Source organism: Oncorhynchus kisutch, linkage group LG14 (assembly GCF_002021735.2).
Source record: "Oncorhynchus kisutch isolate 150728-3 linkage group LG14, Okis_V2, whole genome shotgun sequence".
Taxonomy (NCBI): Eukaryota; Metazoa; Chordata; class Actinopteri; order Salmoniformes; family Salmonidae; genus Oncorhynchus; species Oncorhynchus kisutch.
The window spans coordinates 26,121,249-26,139,929 of record NC_034187.2 but is presented as its reverse complement, the minus strand read 5'-3'; the positions used below and the strand labels follow the sequence as shown (position 1 = coordinate 26,139,929).

General features: G+C 41.8%; 1 protein-coding gene across 1 annotated transcript in view; it reads left to right on the top strand.

Annotated features, from left to right (window-relative positions):
- The first annotated feature begins 4,984 nt into the window (after positions 1–4,984).
- Positions 4,985–18,681, top strand: part of LOC109904090 (BTB/POZ domain-containing protein 7) — a 50,373-nt gene continuing 36,676 nt past the window's right edge. The window contains exon 1 of the mRNA XM_031788137.1: positions 4,985–5,322. The gene's annotated coding sequence lies outside the window, so the exon portion shown is untranslated. The remainder of the gene's footprint in view (positions 5,323–18,681) is intronic.

Below are 18,681 nucleotides of genomic sequence, written 5' to 3'. Positions count from 1 at the left end.
AGTGGGAAACAACTTGTAAAAGTTAGCTTTCTTTTAATTAAATTCCTATGAGCTTTGCCTAAACCTGCCTGACCCTACAATTCTGACATTGGATGATAATATAGTGTATAGCACTTTAAAATATTTACAGACAACAACAAGAAAATAATGCAAAAGATCTAAATAAATTCTTAATATTGACATAATGAAATAAATGCCAAAAGAGACAATTCCAAAACAACGTTTTTTTGGTAATAAGATGACCTTTTATACGTATATATACTGTATATTAGGCCTTAATCTATATATACAGTGCCTTGCGAAAGTATTCGGCCCCCTTGAACTTTGCGACCTTTTGCCACATTTCAGGCTTCAAACATAAAGATATAAAACTGTATTTTTTTGTGAAGAATCAACAACAAGTGGGACACAATCATGAAGTGGAATGACATTAATTGGATATTTCAAACTTTTTTAACAAATCAAAAACTGACAAATTGGGCGTGCAAACTTTTTCAGCCCCCTTAAGTTAATACTTTGTAGCGCCACCTTTTGCTGCGATTACAGCTGTAAGTCGCTTGGGGTATGTCTCTATCAGTTTTGCACATTGAGAGACCGAAATTTTTTCCCATTCCTCCTTGCAAAACAGCTCGAGCTCAGTGAGGTTGGATGGAGAGCATTTGTGAACAGCAGTTTTCAGTTCTTTCCACAGATTCTCGATTGGATTCAGGTCTGGACTTTGACTTGGCCATTCTAACACCTGGATACGTTTATTTTTGAACCATTCCATTGTAGATTTTGCTTTATGTTTTGGATCATTGTCTTGTTGGAAGACAAATCTCCGTCCCAGTCTCAGGTCTTTTGCAGACTCCATCAGGTTTTCTTCCAGAATGGTCCTGTATTTGGCTCCATCCATCTTCCCATCAATTTTAACCATCTTCCCTGTCCCTGCTGAAGAAAAGCAGGCCCAAACCATGATGCTGCCACCACCATGTTTGACAGTGGGGATGGTGTATTCAGGGTGATGAGCTGTGTTGCTTTTACGCCAAACATAACGTTTTGCATTGTTGTCAAAAAGTTCACTTTTGGTTTCATCTGACCAGAGCACCTTCTTCCACATGTTTGGTGTGTCTCCCAGGTGGCTTGTGGCAAACTTTAAACAACACTTTTTATGGATATCTTTAAGAAATGGCTTTCTTCTTGCCACTCTTCCATAAAGTCCAGATTTGTGCAATATACGACTGATTGTTGTCCTATGGACAGAGTCTCCCACCTCAGCTGTAGATCTCTGCAGTTCATCCAGAGTGATCATGGGCCTCTTGGCTGCATCTCTGATCAGTCTTCTCCTTGTATGAGCTGAAAGTTTAGAGGGACGGCCAGGTCTTGGTAGATTTGCAGTGGTCTGATACTCCTTCCATTTCAATATTATCGCTTGCACAGTGCTCCTTGGGATGTTTAAAGCTTGGGAAATCTTTTTGTATCCAAATCCGGCTTTAAACTTCTTCACAACAGTATCTCGGACCTGCCTGGTGTGTTCCTTGTTCTTCATGATGCTCTCTGCGCTTTTAACGGACCTCTGAGACTATCACAGTGCAGGTGCATTTATACGGAGACTTGATTACACACAGGTGGATTGTATTTATCATCATTAGTCATTTAGGTCAACATTGGATCATTCAGAGATCCTCACTGAACTTCTGGAGAGAGTTTGCTGCACTGAAAGTAAAGGGGCTGAATAATTTAGCACGCCCAATTTTTCAGTTTTTGATTTGTTAAAAAAGTTTGAAATATCCAATAAATGTCGTTCCACTTCATGATTGTGTCCCACTTGTTGTTGATTCTTCACAAAAAAATACAGTTTTATATCTTTATGTTTGAAGCCTGAAATGTGGCAAAAGGTCGCAAAGTTCAAGGGGGCCGAATACTTTCGCAAGGCACTGTATATATATATAAAATGTTAGACAGAAAAATGGAAAGCTTTGATTCCTACACCAGGCCCAATCTTGTCCTTTGGTGGCTTGCTGTAGATATTTGATCTGTGGTCCAGCAGAACCGCTTTTGTTCGAACAAGGAACCCAGTGAGTCCCCTAAAAAGAGCAAACATTGCTCTACTTAGTCCTCTGTGGCTAACGTCAGGTTCTCTCAGCTTCTGGACAACAGACCCTTTCTTAGTAACACAAACACTTTCCAGCAGCACTTCCTGTATGATAGAATCAGATAGACACTGGGCCTTTATCAAGCCTTCCCATCATCATCATCCAAAGTGAGGAGTCACTATAACAGGGCCCAGACTAAAAAACACACCATAGTCCAAAAAACATACTATACATGCAATCATATTGAAGACTGGTTTTATATAATTTGGTTTAATTGAAATCAAATGGTATCGAAAAAAATCATATGAAATGTTTCACCTTAAAATGAAGCCTGCTTGCTTGACACCTTGAGAAAATTAACACTGACTGCAGCCCACTATGGCAATGGTTCACAGTTGATGAGTTCTACATGAATATTTAGCTAGTGCAGAATGACCATATCACATTTGTAATGTATAATCAGATTACATGGGAAGACATAAGGTCAACACAACAAAAATAATAGCAAGCTGTGTCATGTGTCATAGGTCGCTAGGAACCAGGAGGTTGTGGGTATTGCTGAAACGTATGTTCGTCATTATGAGACTCTTAAAGAGTAAACATACAGCCTGGTTACTGTAAACATACTTATCTAAAGGTCTAGATATGATGCACTCAAGTTAGAAAACACTATTCTCAGGGCATGTGCTACAATACAGTTTGTGCAGACAAACTCAGACATGTGACATCAATAACAACACATTTGACCAGATTGTATTGCTCTAAATGCACATTCATATTGTCATTCAGGAAATGTTATAGGATGTCAGCTTGAATAGAAGAGTGCAGAAGATAATGGATTTAGGAACTGATGGCCTGTGCCAACCACAAGATAATCATTGTAAAAATATCATATTTGAATAATCACCTTGGCTTTTTTGATAAGAAATTAACTTAAGCAATCGGGAAGAATGCATATTTTCTTTCATAAAAAAAGTATAATTTTGAAAATAGTTACAGAAGCCGAATACTCTTTCTCTGGAGAAGTCAGAATCCATGGTCAGGATCAACTTTATGTAACCGGTCGCCCTCAGTTGGAGGACAGTGGTACTTCAGTGATGACTGTAAATTCCACACTGAAGACCATTAAGTGCAATCAACTATCATTGTGGCCAGGCCACTTATTTTGTAAGAATACACATAAGACAAAACACACAAGTAAATAATGTATTAGGTATATAGCTTATTATTGAATTATTTAGGCTTGTTTGATTGTTTAAAAGGTTCTGATCTACAATCTTCACACCGCAACTGCACAGGTGTCAGTCGGTAAAGAATCTGAAATCCCTAGAGAAGATGCAGGTGTATGTATGCACACTTTGTGTTGAGTAATTATAACAGGGTTGAGTAATTTCGAGGGGAAATTTACACTGTTATACAAGCTGTACACTCACTACTTTACATTGTAGCAAAGTGTCATTTCTTCAGTGCTGTCACATGAAAAGATATACTCAAATATTTACAAAAATGTGAGGGGTGTACTCACTTTTGTGATATACTGTATGTTTTGTTCGATAAAGTTCATATTTATATACAAAAATCTCAGTTTACATTGGCATGTTACGTTCAGTAATGTTTTGCTTCCAAAACATCCGGTGATTTTGCAGAGAGCCACATCAATTTACAGAAATACTCTTTCATAAATGTTTATGAAAATACAATTGATATGCATGGAACTTTAGATAAACTTCTCCTTAATGCAAGCGCTGTGTCAGATTTAAAAAAAGCTTTACCCGAAAAAGCACACCATGCAATAATCTGAGTACAGCGCTCAGAGACAAAAACAAGCCATACAGATATCCGCCATGTTGTGGAGTCAACAGAAGTCAGAAATAGCATTATAAATATTCACTTACATTTGATGATCTTCATCAGAATGCACTCCCAGGAATCCCAGTTCCACAATAAATGTTTGATTTGTTCGATAAAGTCCATCATTTATGTCCAAATACCTCCTTTTTGTTTGCGCGTTTAGTACACACTTTCAAACTCACGAGGCGCGGGAAAGTCCATGCGAAAGTTCAGACGAAAAGTCATATTACAGTTCATAGAAACATGTCAAACGAAGTATAGAATCAATCTTTATGATGTTTTTATCATAAATCTTCAATAATGTTTCAACCGGAGAATTCCTTTGTCTGTAGAAATGCAATGGAACGCAGCTAACTCTCACCTGAGTGAGCGTGTTCAGCTCATGGCACTCTGCCAGACCCCTGACTCAATCAGCTCTCATTCCCCCCTCCTTCACAGTAGAAGCCTCAAACAAGGTTCTAAAGACTGTTGACATCTAGTGGAAGCCCTAGGAAGTGCAATATGACCCCATAGACACTGTATATTCGATAGGAAATTACTTGAAAAAATACAAACCTCAGATTTCCCACTTCCTGGTTGGATTTTTTCTCAGGTTGTTGCCTGCCATATAAGTGCTGTTATACTCACATACATCATTCAAACAGTTTTAGAAACTTCAGAGTGCTGTCTATCCAAATATACTGATAATATGCATATATTAGCAACTGGGCCCCAGTAGCAGGTAGTTTACTTTGGGCACCATATTCATCCAAGCTACTCAATACTGCCCACAGCCATAAGAAGTATAACAGAGCAATCTAGTGAAAGTGCATCTGTAGCTGTCATTGCATGCATTTGCTCCATTGTTAACATGTTGGTAACCCACTCTTTGATTGTTTACAATTTTCCAGACTGTGGCTTTTAAATACTCATAAACTACACTTTAAATATTTAATGAGTACTGGAGGCCTATTATATGACCTACCTATATTGCTCGCCCATACAGCTAGACGGCGCTCGCAAGCTGACAATTCCCGACTCATTACAGATTTGAACCAGTCAGCAAACAGCCTCCGGATAGGCCACACCACCCACCCAACCAAGCGCCGTGCAAGGATGTCTTTTTTTCAGGAAAACAAATCCAAGCAAAGGGTCACGTCTTGAGTTTATTTTCTCGCTAAAAAAACATGGAATTTGTTGAAAAGTCGAGGCAAAGTGCAACTAAAGGCATTCTCTCGTTGGATATGGCGTCGATCTATGCGTGATGCTCGGTGTTACAAAGGGGATGTGTGCCGTTGACAAAAAAAAATCTAAAAGGAATTATCATAACTTGAGTCGGGAATCAACTTGAAAGGAAGAATAATTTCTGTAAAAAGAGAAGGAAAGGAAGGCTCGAGCATATTGAAGTCGGCTCAAGGTATGACATTTCAAACTATTCAGTCAACGACCTATATTATTAATGAACATTTACAAAACTTGTCAAGTCTCCGCGCACTAGTCAAAGTGGACGTAGCAACCGACATGTAATTACAGGGTTATGAACGTGGCTAACAGGCTACCGAAATGTTTCTTTGCGTGTTTGCACTGGACTTGTTTGCTTTAATGGCCACTTTTACTGTGATTAATTTCCGATTCAGCCGAACCTATTCCACACGAGGAATGGGCAAGCGAAGGTTTTAGCAGGAATAATCGAACTGCTGTCAGCAAGGCAACAATAGCTCCGTGGTATGGCTAATGGATTACGATAGTTTACTAACAAAGCCTTTCCACTGCATTCTTCTGGCTTGTTATGTAGCCTTTTTGTAGGCAAAGTTGCAGCGACACAGAACGGTCTGATCCGTATGCTATTCCTCTAACTAGAACACCTCTTGTTAAATTGTACATACAAAAAATAATAATAAAGGCCTCTACTATTATTCAATAAAAAGTGAAACGTTGTTGTTATTTATTGCTAGCCTATACATCGCCTCTTTACTGTTGAAGTGACGGATGCGGCGTTGCAATGAGTGGTGTCCCAATTTTGTCAACGTCAAATATTCAAATGTATTTTTTTTCCCACGTTGGCAGATCAATGTATTAAACTTACATTTGACTCCAACAGTAACGCCATTTGAATAACCTCTTTCCTTCTATGGCAACTTGAATTTAGTTTTTGGGCTTATCTCAGGTAGCAGAGTGTTTACTTGTCTGCTTTAGGATGTTTAGTGTATAGGAGGACCCTATGGAGTGTGAAATCCACCAGTATGTCATTGAGTTGCGTCAGAATGGCTCACACAGGCATCTGATTAGATGTAAAAAATATATATATATATTTTTATATATTACACCTTTATTTTATCAGGTAGGCTAGTTGAGAACAAGTTCTCATTTGCAACTGCGACCTTGCCAAGATTAAGCAAAGCAGTTCGACACATACAACAACACAGAGTTGCACATGGAATAAACAAACATACAGTCAATAATACAGTAGAAAATTCTATACACGGTATGTGCAAATGAGGTAGGATAAGGGAGATAAGGCAATAAATAGGCCATGGTGGCGAAGTAATTACAATATAGCAATTAAACACTGGAATGGTAGATGTGCAGAATATATATATATATGTATGTATGTATGTATGTATATATGTGTATGTATGTGTTTGTGTGTGAATGTGCAAGTAGAGATACTGGGGTGCAAAGGAGCAAGATAAATAAATACAGTATGGGGATGAGGTAGTTGGATGGGCTATGTACAGGTCCAGTGATCTGTGAGCTGCTCTGACAGCTGGTGCTTAAAGCTAGGGAGGGAGATATGAGTCTCCAGCAGTTTTGCAGTTCGTTCCAGTCATTGGCAGCAGAGAACTAGAAGGAAAGGCAACCAAAGGAAGAATTGGCTTTGGGGGTGACCAGTGAGATATACCTGCTGGAGCACGTGCTATGGGTGGGTGCTGCTATGGTGACCAGTGAACTGAGATAAGGCGGGGCTTTGCCAAGCAAAGACTTGTAGATGACCTGGAACCAGTGGGTTTGGTGACGAGTATGAAGCGAGGGCCAGCCAACAAGAGTGTACAGGTCGCAGTGGTGGGTAGTATATGGGGCCTTGGTGACAAAACGGATGGCACTGTGATAGACTGCATCCAATTTGTTAAGTAGAGTGTTGGAGGCTATTTTGTAAATTACATCGCCGAAGTCCAGGATTGGTATGATGGTCAGTTTTACGAGGGTATGTTTTGCAGCATGAGTGAAGGATACTTTGTTCCGATATAGGAAGCCGATTCTAGATTTAATTTTGGATTGGAGATGCTTAATGTGATTCTGGAAGGAGAGTTTACAGTCTAACCAGACACCCAGGTATTTGTAGTTGTCCACATATTCAAAGTCTGAACCGTCCAGAGTAGTGATGCTGGACGGGCGGACAGGTGCGGGCAGCGATCGGTTGAAGAGCATGCATTTAGTTTTACTTGCATTTAAGAGCAGTTGGAGGCCACAGAAGGAGAGTTGTATGGCATTGAAGCTCGTCTGGAGGTTAGTTAACACTGTGTCCAAAGAAGGGCCAGAGGTATACAGAATGGTGTCGTCTGCGTAGAGGTGAATCAGAATCACCAGCAGCAAGAGCGACATCACTGATGTATACAGAGAAGAGAGTCGGCCCGAGAATTGAACCCTGTGGCACCCACATAGAGACTGCCAGACGTCCGGACTAGAGGTCGACCAATTAATGGCCGACTTCTCCAACACTTTGTTTTTGCATTATTTAAACCAAATTGAACATGTTTCATTATTTATTTGAGGCTAAATTGATTTTTATTGATGTATTATATTAAGTTAAAATAAGTGTTCATTCAGTATTGTTGTAATTGTCATTATTACAAAAAAAAATACATGCAAAAAAAATCGGCCGATTGATCGGCATCGGCTTTTTTTTGAGTCCTCCAATAATCGGCATCGGTGTTGAAAAATCATAATCGGTCAACCTCTAGTCCGGACAACAGGCCCTCCAATTTGACACACTGAACTCTATCAGAGAAGCAGTTGGTGAACCAGGCGAGGCAATCATTTGAGAAACCAAGGCTGTTCAGTCTGCCGATAAGAATTTGGTGATTGACAGAGTCGAAAGCCTTGGCCAGGTCAATGAATACGGCTGCACTGTAATGTCTCTTATCAATGGCGGTTATGATATCGTTTAGTTCCTTGAGCGTGTCTGAGGTGCACCCATGACCAGCTCTGAAACCAGATTGCAAAGCGGAGAAGGTACGGTGGGATTCAAAATGGTCTGTAATCTGTTTGTTAACTTGGCTTACGAAGACCTTAGAAAGGCAGGGTAGGATAGATATAGGTCTGTAGCAGTTTGGGTTTAGAGTGTCTCTACCTTTGAAGAGGGGAATGACCGCGGCAGCTTTCCAATCTTTGGGAATCTCAGATGATACGAAAGAGAGGTTGAACAGGCTAGTGATAGGGGTTGCAACAATGGGTGAATGAGACATGGGGATGCTTGGGCAAGTTGCTGTGGGGAGTGGAGGGATGTTGATCGGGATAGGGGTAGCCAGGTGGAAAGCATGGCCAGCCGTAGAAAAATGCTTATTGAAATTCTCAATTATAGTGGATTTATTGGTGGTGACAGTGTTTCCTAGCCTCAGTGCAGTGGGCAGCTGGGAGGAGGTGCTCTTATTCTCCATGGACTTTGCAGTGTCTCAGAACTTTTTTTAGTTCGTGCTACAGGATGCAAATTTTTGCTTGAAAAAGCTAGCCTTAGCTTTCTTAACTGCCTGTGTATATTGGTTCCTAACTTCCCTGAAAAGTTGCATATGACTGGGGCTATTCGATGCTAATGCAGAACGCCACAGGATGTTATTGTGCTGGTCAAGGGCAGTCAGGTCTGTAGAGAACCAAAGGCTATATCTGTTCTTGGTTCTACATTTTGAATGGGGCATGCTTATTTAAGATGGTGAGGAAAGCACTTTTAAAGAATACCCAGGCATCCTCTACTGATGGGATGAGGTCAATATCCTTCCAGGATACCGGGCCAGGTCGATTAGAAAGGCCAGCTCGCTGAAGTGTACGTTTGCTCGCTGAAGGGAACGTTTGACAGTGATGAGGGGTGGTCGTTTGACCGCAGACCCATTACGGATGCAGGCAATGAGGCAGTGATTGCTGAGATCTTGGTTGAAAACAGCAGAGGTGTATTTGTAGGGCAAGTTGGTTAGGATGATATCTATGAGGGTGCCCTTGTATACGGATTTGGAGTTGTACCTGGTGGGTTCATTGATCATTTGTGTGAGATGGAGGGCATCAAGCTTAGATTGTAGGATGGCCGGCTTGTTAAGCTTGTCCCAGTTTAGGTCACCTAGCAGCACGAGCTCCGAAGATAGATGGGGGGCAATCAATTCACATATGGTGTCCAGGGCACAGCTGGGGGCAGAGGGTGGTCTATAGCAAGCGGCAACAGTGAGAGACTTGTTTCTGGAAAGGTGGATTTTTAAAAGTAGAAGCTAGTAGAATGTCAGGTCTAGGGTTGCAAAGGGTCGGAAACTTTCCAGTAAATTTCCAGAATTTTCCCGGATATTTTCCATGAGAAGTTAAGTCCTGGAATTTTGCTTAAATTCATCAAAAAAAGTTAGCTTATAACATTGAACCTTTTTTTGTGGGATACACATAAGGCAATTCTATGTCTTGTTGGATGTTTTGGTTAAAGTATCCCCAATTCAATGGAATTGTAACCCTCTGCATGCACAGTGCATTCTTCCATCACATGTGCAGTGCACTCTTCCATCACATGTACAGCTGATTCTCCAGATCTTGCACACTAATGAGATGCTATTGAGCCCACTCTACTACACTGTCTGACCCAAGGACTACATGCTTTCTGGTAAGTTTTGATTACAACACTGGGTGGTGAATATATTTTATGACATACATTATTTTTTGTTACCTAGTAAATAGTAGCCATCAGCAAAGTGTATTTAAATCATTTAAAACTATTTCTGCTAGTTAGTTTTTGCTACCATGTGGGTTTTAGCTTGATTGAGCCTGCTAACTGAGGAGTGTTAATTCACATGTTTCCATACATTTTTCATTATAAAACATTTATCTTACAGGAGTTGTTTAACCTAACTGCTAAACTATTTATCTGTACATGGAATTGTATTAGGCTTTCTTTTACAATTTTTTTTTCTCATCTTTACAGGAAAATGCCACGGGCACAATCTGACGTGTGGAGACAATTCACTGCAGCTGCAGGAAAAAGCGGGGTGTATTTGCAAATACTGTGCCAAACCATATGTGAAGAATGCAACAAAGATGCAGAATCATCTGGCCAAGTGCATGAAGTTCCCTCAGCGCTCACAAGAAGCAACCTCTGACAAAAGTCCTTCTGCTTCTATTCGAGGTGAAAATGATGAATCAGACACCTTATCGATAGCAATAGCTCATGGTCCTCCTGGAATCAGAAGATTTTTTCACTCAATGGAGGAACATAGTCTGATAAATGCTGATGAATGTCTTGCTCGAGCTGTGTATGCAACTGGTTCACCTCTGATGCTCACAGGCAATGTGTATTGGAAGAGATTTCTAAATGTTCTTCACCCAGCATGCACCCCTCCAGCCAGACATGCTTTATCTACTAATTTGCTGGATACAGAGTTCAACAGAGTTCAAATGAAGGTCAAGCGAATCATAGAAAGCAGACTGTATTGCAATCATCTCTGATGGGTGGTCGAATGTCCGTGGGCAAGGAATAATTAACTACATCTCCACCCCTGCACCAGTATTCTACAAGAGCACAGACACAAGGGACAACAGACACACCGGTCTCTACATTGCAGATGACAGACTGACTACACTGCTCGCGTTGCGTACTCGAGTATTGCAAAATAAATGTAGAAATCTATATTATTAAATTATTGTACACACACTGCTCGCGCGCGCCAACGAGCGTCTGCGATGACAAGGGCTAAAATAGAAGTCAGTTCTATTTCTGACGCAGATCACGCTGCAAGTCCTGCCTCTCCCATCTCCTCATTGGTTTATAGAAGCAGGTACCCACGTGCCATCTCCTCATTGGTTATACCCACGTGGGTGACTGAAAGACGAACAGGGTCAGTGGCGGTAATGCACCTAATTTATGAAAATTGCCAATCGCAATATAAAGTTTAGAGAACAAAAAGCCTAGAAGGAGGAGAGATGACGAGAAATGATTCGGTCTTGATAGTTTTATGTGCAGATTAATTGTCGGAGTAGGGGACCTTGTGCATTTCAGGTAAAATAACAACTAAATGTTTATAACTCAGGACAAATTAGCTAGCAACAGCAAACTAGCTAAATAGGACAAATTAGCTAGCATTTGCAAGCTAACTAGCTAAATTGCCATAAATGTTTAATGCTTTTCGACCCTTCCCCAAATTAATGTAATTGGTTCAGAGATTGTTTTGATATTTTAACCTGCGTGTCATGATCGCGTTTGGTGTGGGGGGACAAAATACATTTATGCACTATGGCCCATGGGTTCTGTGTGAGCTGAAGGCAGTCATCAATGACCTTGGAACACAGAAGGTATTTGCACTGGTGACAGACAATGCTGTGAACATGAAGGCTGCTTGGTCTAAAGTGGAGGAGCGCTACCCTCACATTGCACCCATTGGCTGTACTGCTCCTCAAGGACATCATGGCACTGAAAACAATGGATACATTCTACAAGAGAGCCAAGGAAATGGTTTGGTATTTGAAGGGTCATCAAGTTATAGCAGCCATCTACCTCACCAAGCAAATTGAGAATAATAAGATCACCACATTGAAGCTGCCCAGCAACACCCTTTGGGGTGGTGGTGTCATCATTTTGGACAGTCTCCTGGAGGGGAAGTAGTCTCTCAAAGAAATGGCCATATCACAATCTGCCGATATGGACAGCCCCATCAGCCTGAAACTCCTGAAACCAATAGCAGTAGCCATTGCACGGATTGAGAGCCAATGTCTGTCTGATGTTCAGACTCTGCTTGCAGATGTAAGAGAAGAAATCTGTACCGCCCTGCCCACTTCACTGTTGTTCCAAGCAGAGGAAACTGCAGTTCTGAAATACATCAAAAAGCGTGAAGACTTCTGCCTGAAGCCCATACACGCCGCAGCGTACATGTTGGACCCCAAGTATGCTGACAAGAGCAAGGGACTTTGTGGCTCTGAGACTCTTTCCCCTGTTGCCTCCATCATCCTCCAAATTCCACAAACATCAGCACACAGTTTATATCTATGTTGGCATGTGTAGGTTGTGACTTGAGAGCCTATGAGCACTTGGATGATCAGTTGGACTTTGGCCTTCTATGCTGTTGACTCTGGGACCGGAAAATATAGAGCTCACTAACAATGGACAAGTGAGTGCTCACTAAACAATCTGTGAGGCAAAGAAGCCACTGTTTTCATCCTACGGCGAACATCAATTATTGCTTAAGATGCCTCTTTGGAGGCAGACACTTCAGGCCTGTGCTTACATAATCATTAAAAGCATACACTCACTGCTTCTCATTTCAAGTTCCTGTTGAATGCTTGCTGACCCAAATTTTAAAAAAGCAGGTCACTGCCTTTGTTTCCCAAGATGTTGAATGTCACCATGAGAGACTGGCTATAGACTCTCAAGCTCAGGCTAGTTTACCACAGACTTCCAGTTCCTTCATTGTTTGTAATGTCAAGGCAGACTGTTGAATGATGCACTCATTCATTTGCACACACAGCATAACACAGAGGATCACTAGCTTCCATGAGTTGTGTTGACATGCAGACCACCTTTTGTGTCCTCAGTTGTTTTGTTTGGTCCGTGTGCTTTTCTTTTTTCATCTGTTCCAGTTGTTTCTGGTAGCTCTCCTAATGAAGGCTGTAATCAATAGAATGAGTGGATTCACTGCCCAACTGATATGCCTGGTGGACCAGAGCACTGCAGCGCTAAGCCCTTTGTTACATGCCTCCGTGAGTCTGTCCCTGTGACTCACAGACGACACAACGACACAATGTTTTTTTCTACTGTCCTTTAGGGTAAAATGTGTAGGGTAGATTCTGACTGAATGGTGATTGATCCATTATGTCATTTTGGGCAAAGGTGGCTAGGTCAAATCAAATTGTATTTGTCACATACACATGGGTAGCAGATGTTTACATGAGTGTAGCGATATGCTTGTGCTACAAATTTCAGGTGAAAACCCGAGGACAATCCATCCAGAAAAAAACACAATCAGCGCACCCTTGATTACTATGGCTGTCAATGGGAATATAAAAGGAAGACATCCCAGATTGCAGTTCCTAGGGCTTCCACTAGATGTCAACAGTCTTTAGAAAGAGTTTCAGGCTTGTTTTCGGAAAATTTTAGTAAGTGGCTCCCATTTTGGCTGTAGTGTTTGTTGCGCGTTCCGGTGAGGTCGCGTACTTCGTTATTTATCTCCGGTAATGGTCTCCTGTATTCTCCGTCTTAAAATTTTCTAATTTATTTACATATTAGGGTACCTGAGGATTGATTATGAACGTTTTTCGATATGTTTGGAAGAAGTTTATTGGTAACTTACAGGATTCATTTGTATGCATTTTGAACGAGGGAAACAGGTGGATTACTGAGTCTAACGCGCCAATGAAACAGACTTTTTGGGAATATAAAGGACTTTATCGATCAAAAGGACCATTTATTATGTATCTGGGACCCTTGTGATTGCAACCAGATGAAGATCTTCAAAGGTAAGTGATTTATTTTATCACTATTTCTGACTTTCGTGACATCTCTGCTTGGTTGGAAAATGTGTGTAATGCTTTTGTGTGTCGGGGCGCTGTCCTCAGATAATTGCATGGTGTGCTTTCGCTGTAAAGCCTTTTTGAAATCTGACAACGCGGCTCGATTAACAAGAAGTTGAGCTTTTAAATGATTATGACACTTGTATTTTTATGAATTTTTATTACGATTTCTGAAATTTGCATTTCGCGCTCTGCAATTTCACCGGATGTTGTCGGGGTGAGATGCTAGCGTCCCACTGATCCGTAAGAAGTTAACAAACTATAGTTTTGGCAAGCCGGTTAGGACATCTACTTTGTGAATGACACAAGTAATTTTTCCAACAATTGTTGATTATTTAACTTATAATTCACTGTATCACAATTCCAGTGGGTCAGAAGTTTACATACACTAAGTTGACTGTGCCTTTAACAGCTTGGAAAATTTCAGCAAATTATGTCATGGCTTTAGAAGCTTCTGATAGGCTAATTGACATCATTTGAGTCAATTGGAGGTGTACCTGTGGATGTATTTCAAGGCCTACCTTCAAACTCAGTGCCTCTTTGCTTGACATCATGGGAAAATCAAAAGAAATCATCCAAGACCTCAGAAAAAAATTGTAGACCTCCATAAGTCTGCTTCATCCTTACGAGCAATTTCCAAACACCTGAAAGTCCCACGTTCATCTGTACAATCAATAGTACACAGGTATAAACACCATGGGACCACGCAGCCGTCATACCGCTCAGGAAAAAGACGCGTTCAGTCTCCTAGAGCTGAATGTACTTTGGTGCAAAAAGTGCAAATCAATCCCAGAACAACAGCGAAGGTCGTTGTGAAGATGCTGGAGGAAACAGGTACAAAAGTATATATATCCACAGTAAAACGAGTCCTATATTGACGTAACCTGAAAGGCCGCACAGCAAGGAAGAAGCCACTGCTCCATAACCGCCATAAAAAGCCAGACTAACTGCACATGGGGACAAAGTACCTTTTGGAGAAATGTCCTCTGGTCTGATGAAACAAAAATAGAACTGTTTAGCCTTAATGACCATGGTTATGTTTGGAGGAAAAAGGGGGAGGCTTGCAAGCCAAAGAACACCATCCCAACCGTGAAGCACGGGGGTGGCAGCATCATGCTGTTGGGGTGATTTGCTGCAGGAGGGACTGGTGCACTTCACAAAATCGATGGCTTCATGAGGAATGGAAATTATGTGGATATATTGAAGCATCATCTCAAAACATCAGTCAGGAAGTTAAAGCTTGGTAACAAATGGGTCTTCCAAATGGACAATGACCCCAAGCATACTTCCAAAGTTGTGGCAAAATGGCTTAAGGACAACAAAGTCAAGGTATTGGAGTGTCCATCACAAAGCCCTGACCTCAATCCTATAGAAAATTTGTGGGCAGAACTGAAAAGCGTGTGCGAGCAAGGAGGCCTACAACACCAGCTCTGTCAGGAGGAATGGGCCAAAATTCACCCAGCTTATTGTGGGAAGCTTGTGGAAGGCTACCCGGAACGTTTGACCTGAGTTAAACAATTTAAAGGCAATGCTTCCAAATACTATTTAAGTGTATGTAAAGTTCTGACCCACTGGGAATGTGATGAAAGAAATAAAACTGAAATAAATCATTCTCTCCACTGACATTTCACATTCTTAATATAAAGTGGTGATCCTAACTGACCTAAGACCATGGACTTTTTACTAGGATTAAATGTCAGGAATTGTGAAAAACTGTGTTGAAATGTATTTGGCTAAGGTGTATGTAAACTTCCGACTTCAATTGTAAGAATATGGATGAGCAATGGCCGAGCGGCATAGGCAAGGTGCAATAGATGGTATAAAATACAGTATACAGTATATGTGATATGAGTAATGCAAGATATGTAAACATTATTAAGTGACATTATTTAGTGTGAATTGTATAAAGTGTCTAGTGATCCATTTATTAAAGTGGCCAGTGATTGGGTCCCAATGTAGGCAGCAGCCTCTCTGAGTTTGTGATTGCTGTTTAGCAGTCTGATGGCCTTGAGATAGAAGCTGTGTTTCAGTCTCTCGGTCCCAGCTTTGATGCACCTGTACTGACCTCGCCTTCTGGATGGTAGCAGTGTGAACAGGCAGTGGCTCGGGTGGTTGAAGTCCTTGATGATCTTTTTGACCTTCCTGTGACATCGGGTGCTGTAGGTGTCATGGAGGGCAGGTAGTTTGTCACTGGTGATGCGTTGTGCAGACCGCACCACCCTCTGGAGAGCCTTGCAGTTGAGTGCAGAGCAGTTGCCATACCAGGCTGTGATGCAGCCCAACAGGATGCTCTCTATTGTGCATCTGTAAAAGTTTGTCAGGGTTTTGGGTGACAAGCCAAATTTCTTCAGCCTCCTGAGGTTGAAGTGGCGCTGTAACACCTTCTTCACCATACTGTCTGTATGAGTGGACCATTTCAGTTTGTCTGTGATGTGTACACCGAGGAACTTAAAACTTGCCACCCTCTCCACTGCTGTCCCTTCGATGTGGATAGAGGGGTGCTCCCTCTGCTGTTTCCTGAAGTCCACGATCATCTTTGTTTTGTTGACGTTGAGTGAGAGGTTGTTTTCCTGACACCACACTCCGAGGGCCCTCACCTCATCGTTGTTGGTAATCAAGCCCACTACTGTTGTGTTGTCTACAAACTTGATGATTGCGTTGGAGGCGTGCATGTTCACACAGTCGTGGGTGAACAGGAAGTACAGGAGGGGGCTGAGCACACACCCTTGTGGGGCCCCAGTGTTGAAGGTCAGCGAAGTGGTGATGTTGTTTCCTATCGTCAGAAAGTCCAGGACCCAATTGCACAGGGCGGGGTTGAGATCCAGGGCCTCTAGCTTGATGATGACCTTGGAGGCTACTATGGTGTTGAATGCTGAGCTGTAGTCAATGAACAGCATTCTTACATAGGTATTCCTTTTGTCCTGATGGGATAGTGCAGTGTGATGGCGATTGCGTTGTCTGTGGACCTGTTGGGTCGGTATGCAAACTGAAGTGGGTCTAGTGTGGTCGGTAAAGTGGAGGTGATATGATCCTTGACTAGTCTCTCTAAGCACTTCATGATGACAGAAGTGAGTGCTATGGGGCAGTAGTCATTTAGTTCAGTTATCTTTGCCTTCTTGGATACAGGAACAATGGTAGCTGTCTTGAAGCATGTGAGGACAACAGACAGGGATAGGGAGCGATTGAATATGTCCGTAAACACACCACAGGTGTGTGTCAAGTCTGAACTCACAGAAGTGTCAATGGTGAACACTTGCTCATTCTCCCGGAACAGACAGCTGATCTACTGATTGTGAACCAGCTGTTTTAGTACATGCTCAGCAGCTGGCCTGGGGAATGGGGATTTTGACTGTCTGCCATCCTGCCTGAGATGATGCTGTGAAGTTAGAGTCCGGCTCATTAGTTAGCACAGTAGTAAAGCAAAGCTCTCAACGAGAATGACGCAGAGAGAGCCTACTTGTTATTCCCCCAGCACTCTCCTAGTCAACAATCAGCTGAGATGTGTTGGTAGAAGACCAGTACAGAGTTTCTCTTCTGAGGTTTGGTGTCCCAAACCTCAATTTCCAGCTCAGGGAGCCACACGTCCTGACTTTTTTGATGATAACTTGGGACAGCTTTGCTCTAAGACAATGCTAATTGGATGTTCGAGCAATGAACTGTCAGGGCACCTTAAATGATTAGAGAAGACCTTAGAAATCAATTGCCTTCTTCTACATCTTCATTGTAAGTAAATGAAGAGAAAATCCCTGTGGGTTATGGAGCGCTAAAGGCTATATGAATGAGTGAACTGTTAAACTGTGTACTATCAATTCAAGGCTTTGGTGTTTTTGTAACGAATGCGCTGAGAGTCGGGAAGCAAGTTCAAGGAGTGAGTGTTTTAATAAATAAAATAAACAATAAACAATGAACACGAAACACAAACAACTCACCGACATGATAACAGAGTCAATAACACCTGAGGAAAGAACCAAGGGGAGTGACAGGTATAGGGAAGATGATCAAGGAGGAGATGGAGTCCAGGTGAGTGTCATGAGGCGCAGGTGCGTGAGACGATGGGGACAGGTGTGCGAGACGATGGTGAAAGGCGTGCGGGATAATCAGCAGATGACTGATGACTGGCTTCTAAAATAGTTGTATTGATGACAGGGAAAATAATATAACCTAGCATAAATTTGATCAGGTGCTGAAAGAGAACCTTGTCTTTGACACTTTTTAATGAGGATCAAATGTGCTACTGGGTACCTTACAATGCAGTGAATGTATGTATTTTTCTACTGCTGGTGTTTGTCATCTGCTTTCTTTCTTTGTGTCAATGGCATGTTGATTGGTCCTAAAGAGATTTTGAAGCTCTTTCAAAAGAGGAATATATGAAGTGATTTAATCCTCAATTTTATTCAGTGCAAATTCGGTATGGGTCAGGTGAGGTCACCAGCACACATATGTCTTTGACACATCCAAGCGTGTGGAGTGTTTATGCATGTGTGTGTGAAGAACACTGATTCAATGAGAAAATCTCAATGCACAGTGCCTTTTGGAATGTTGAACTAAATGGCACAGTAACCAATTGAAGAACTAGACCGATCTGCAACTCTGGACTATCTGGGGCATTGCAAAAACAGTAGTCAAATCGGCATTTGGCCTCTGCTTTAACTATAGAACACTTAGTAGATCAAGTTATCCCAATTGTTACTGTCTACCTTATGCAAATTCATGGCTGTGCACACGTGTGAGCTGCACTGTGGCGTGAGAAGACAGCCACTGTTAATGATCTGATAAAGGTTGAACAGGAGGGTTTTGGGAGAGCTGAAATTTTAGTAGGATATGAATTGGACCCAGAGATCTCACAGACACAAGACGTATGTGGCAGGGGCTACAAAGTTAAAACCAGCCACTTCGGACACCGACATCTTGCTTCCTGACAAGCTAAACACCTTCTTTGCCTGCTTTGAGGATAACACAGTGCCACCGACGCAGCCCGCTACCAAGGACGGTGGGCTCTTCTTCTCCATGGCCGATGTGAGTAAGACATTAAAGC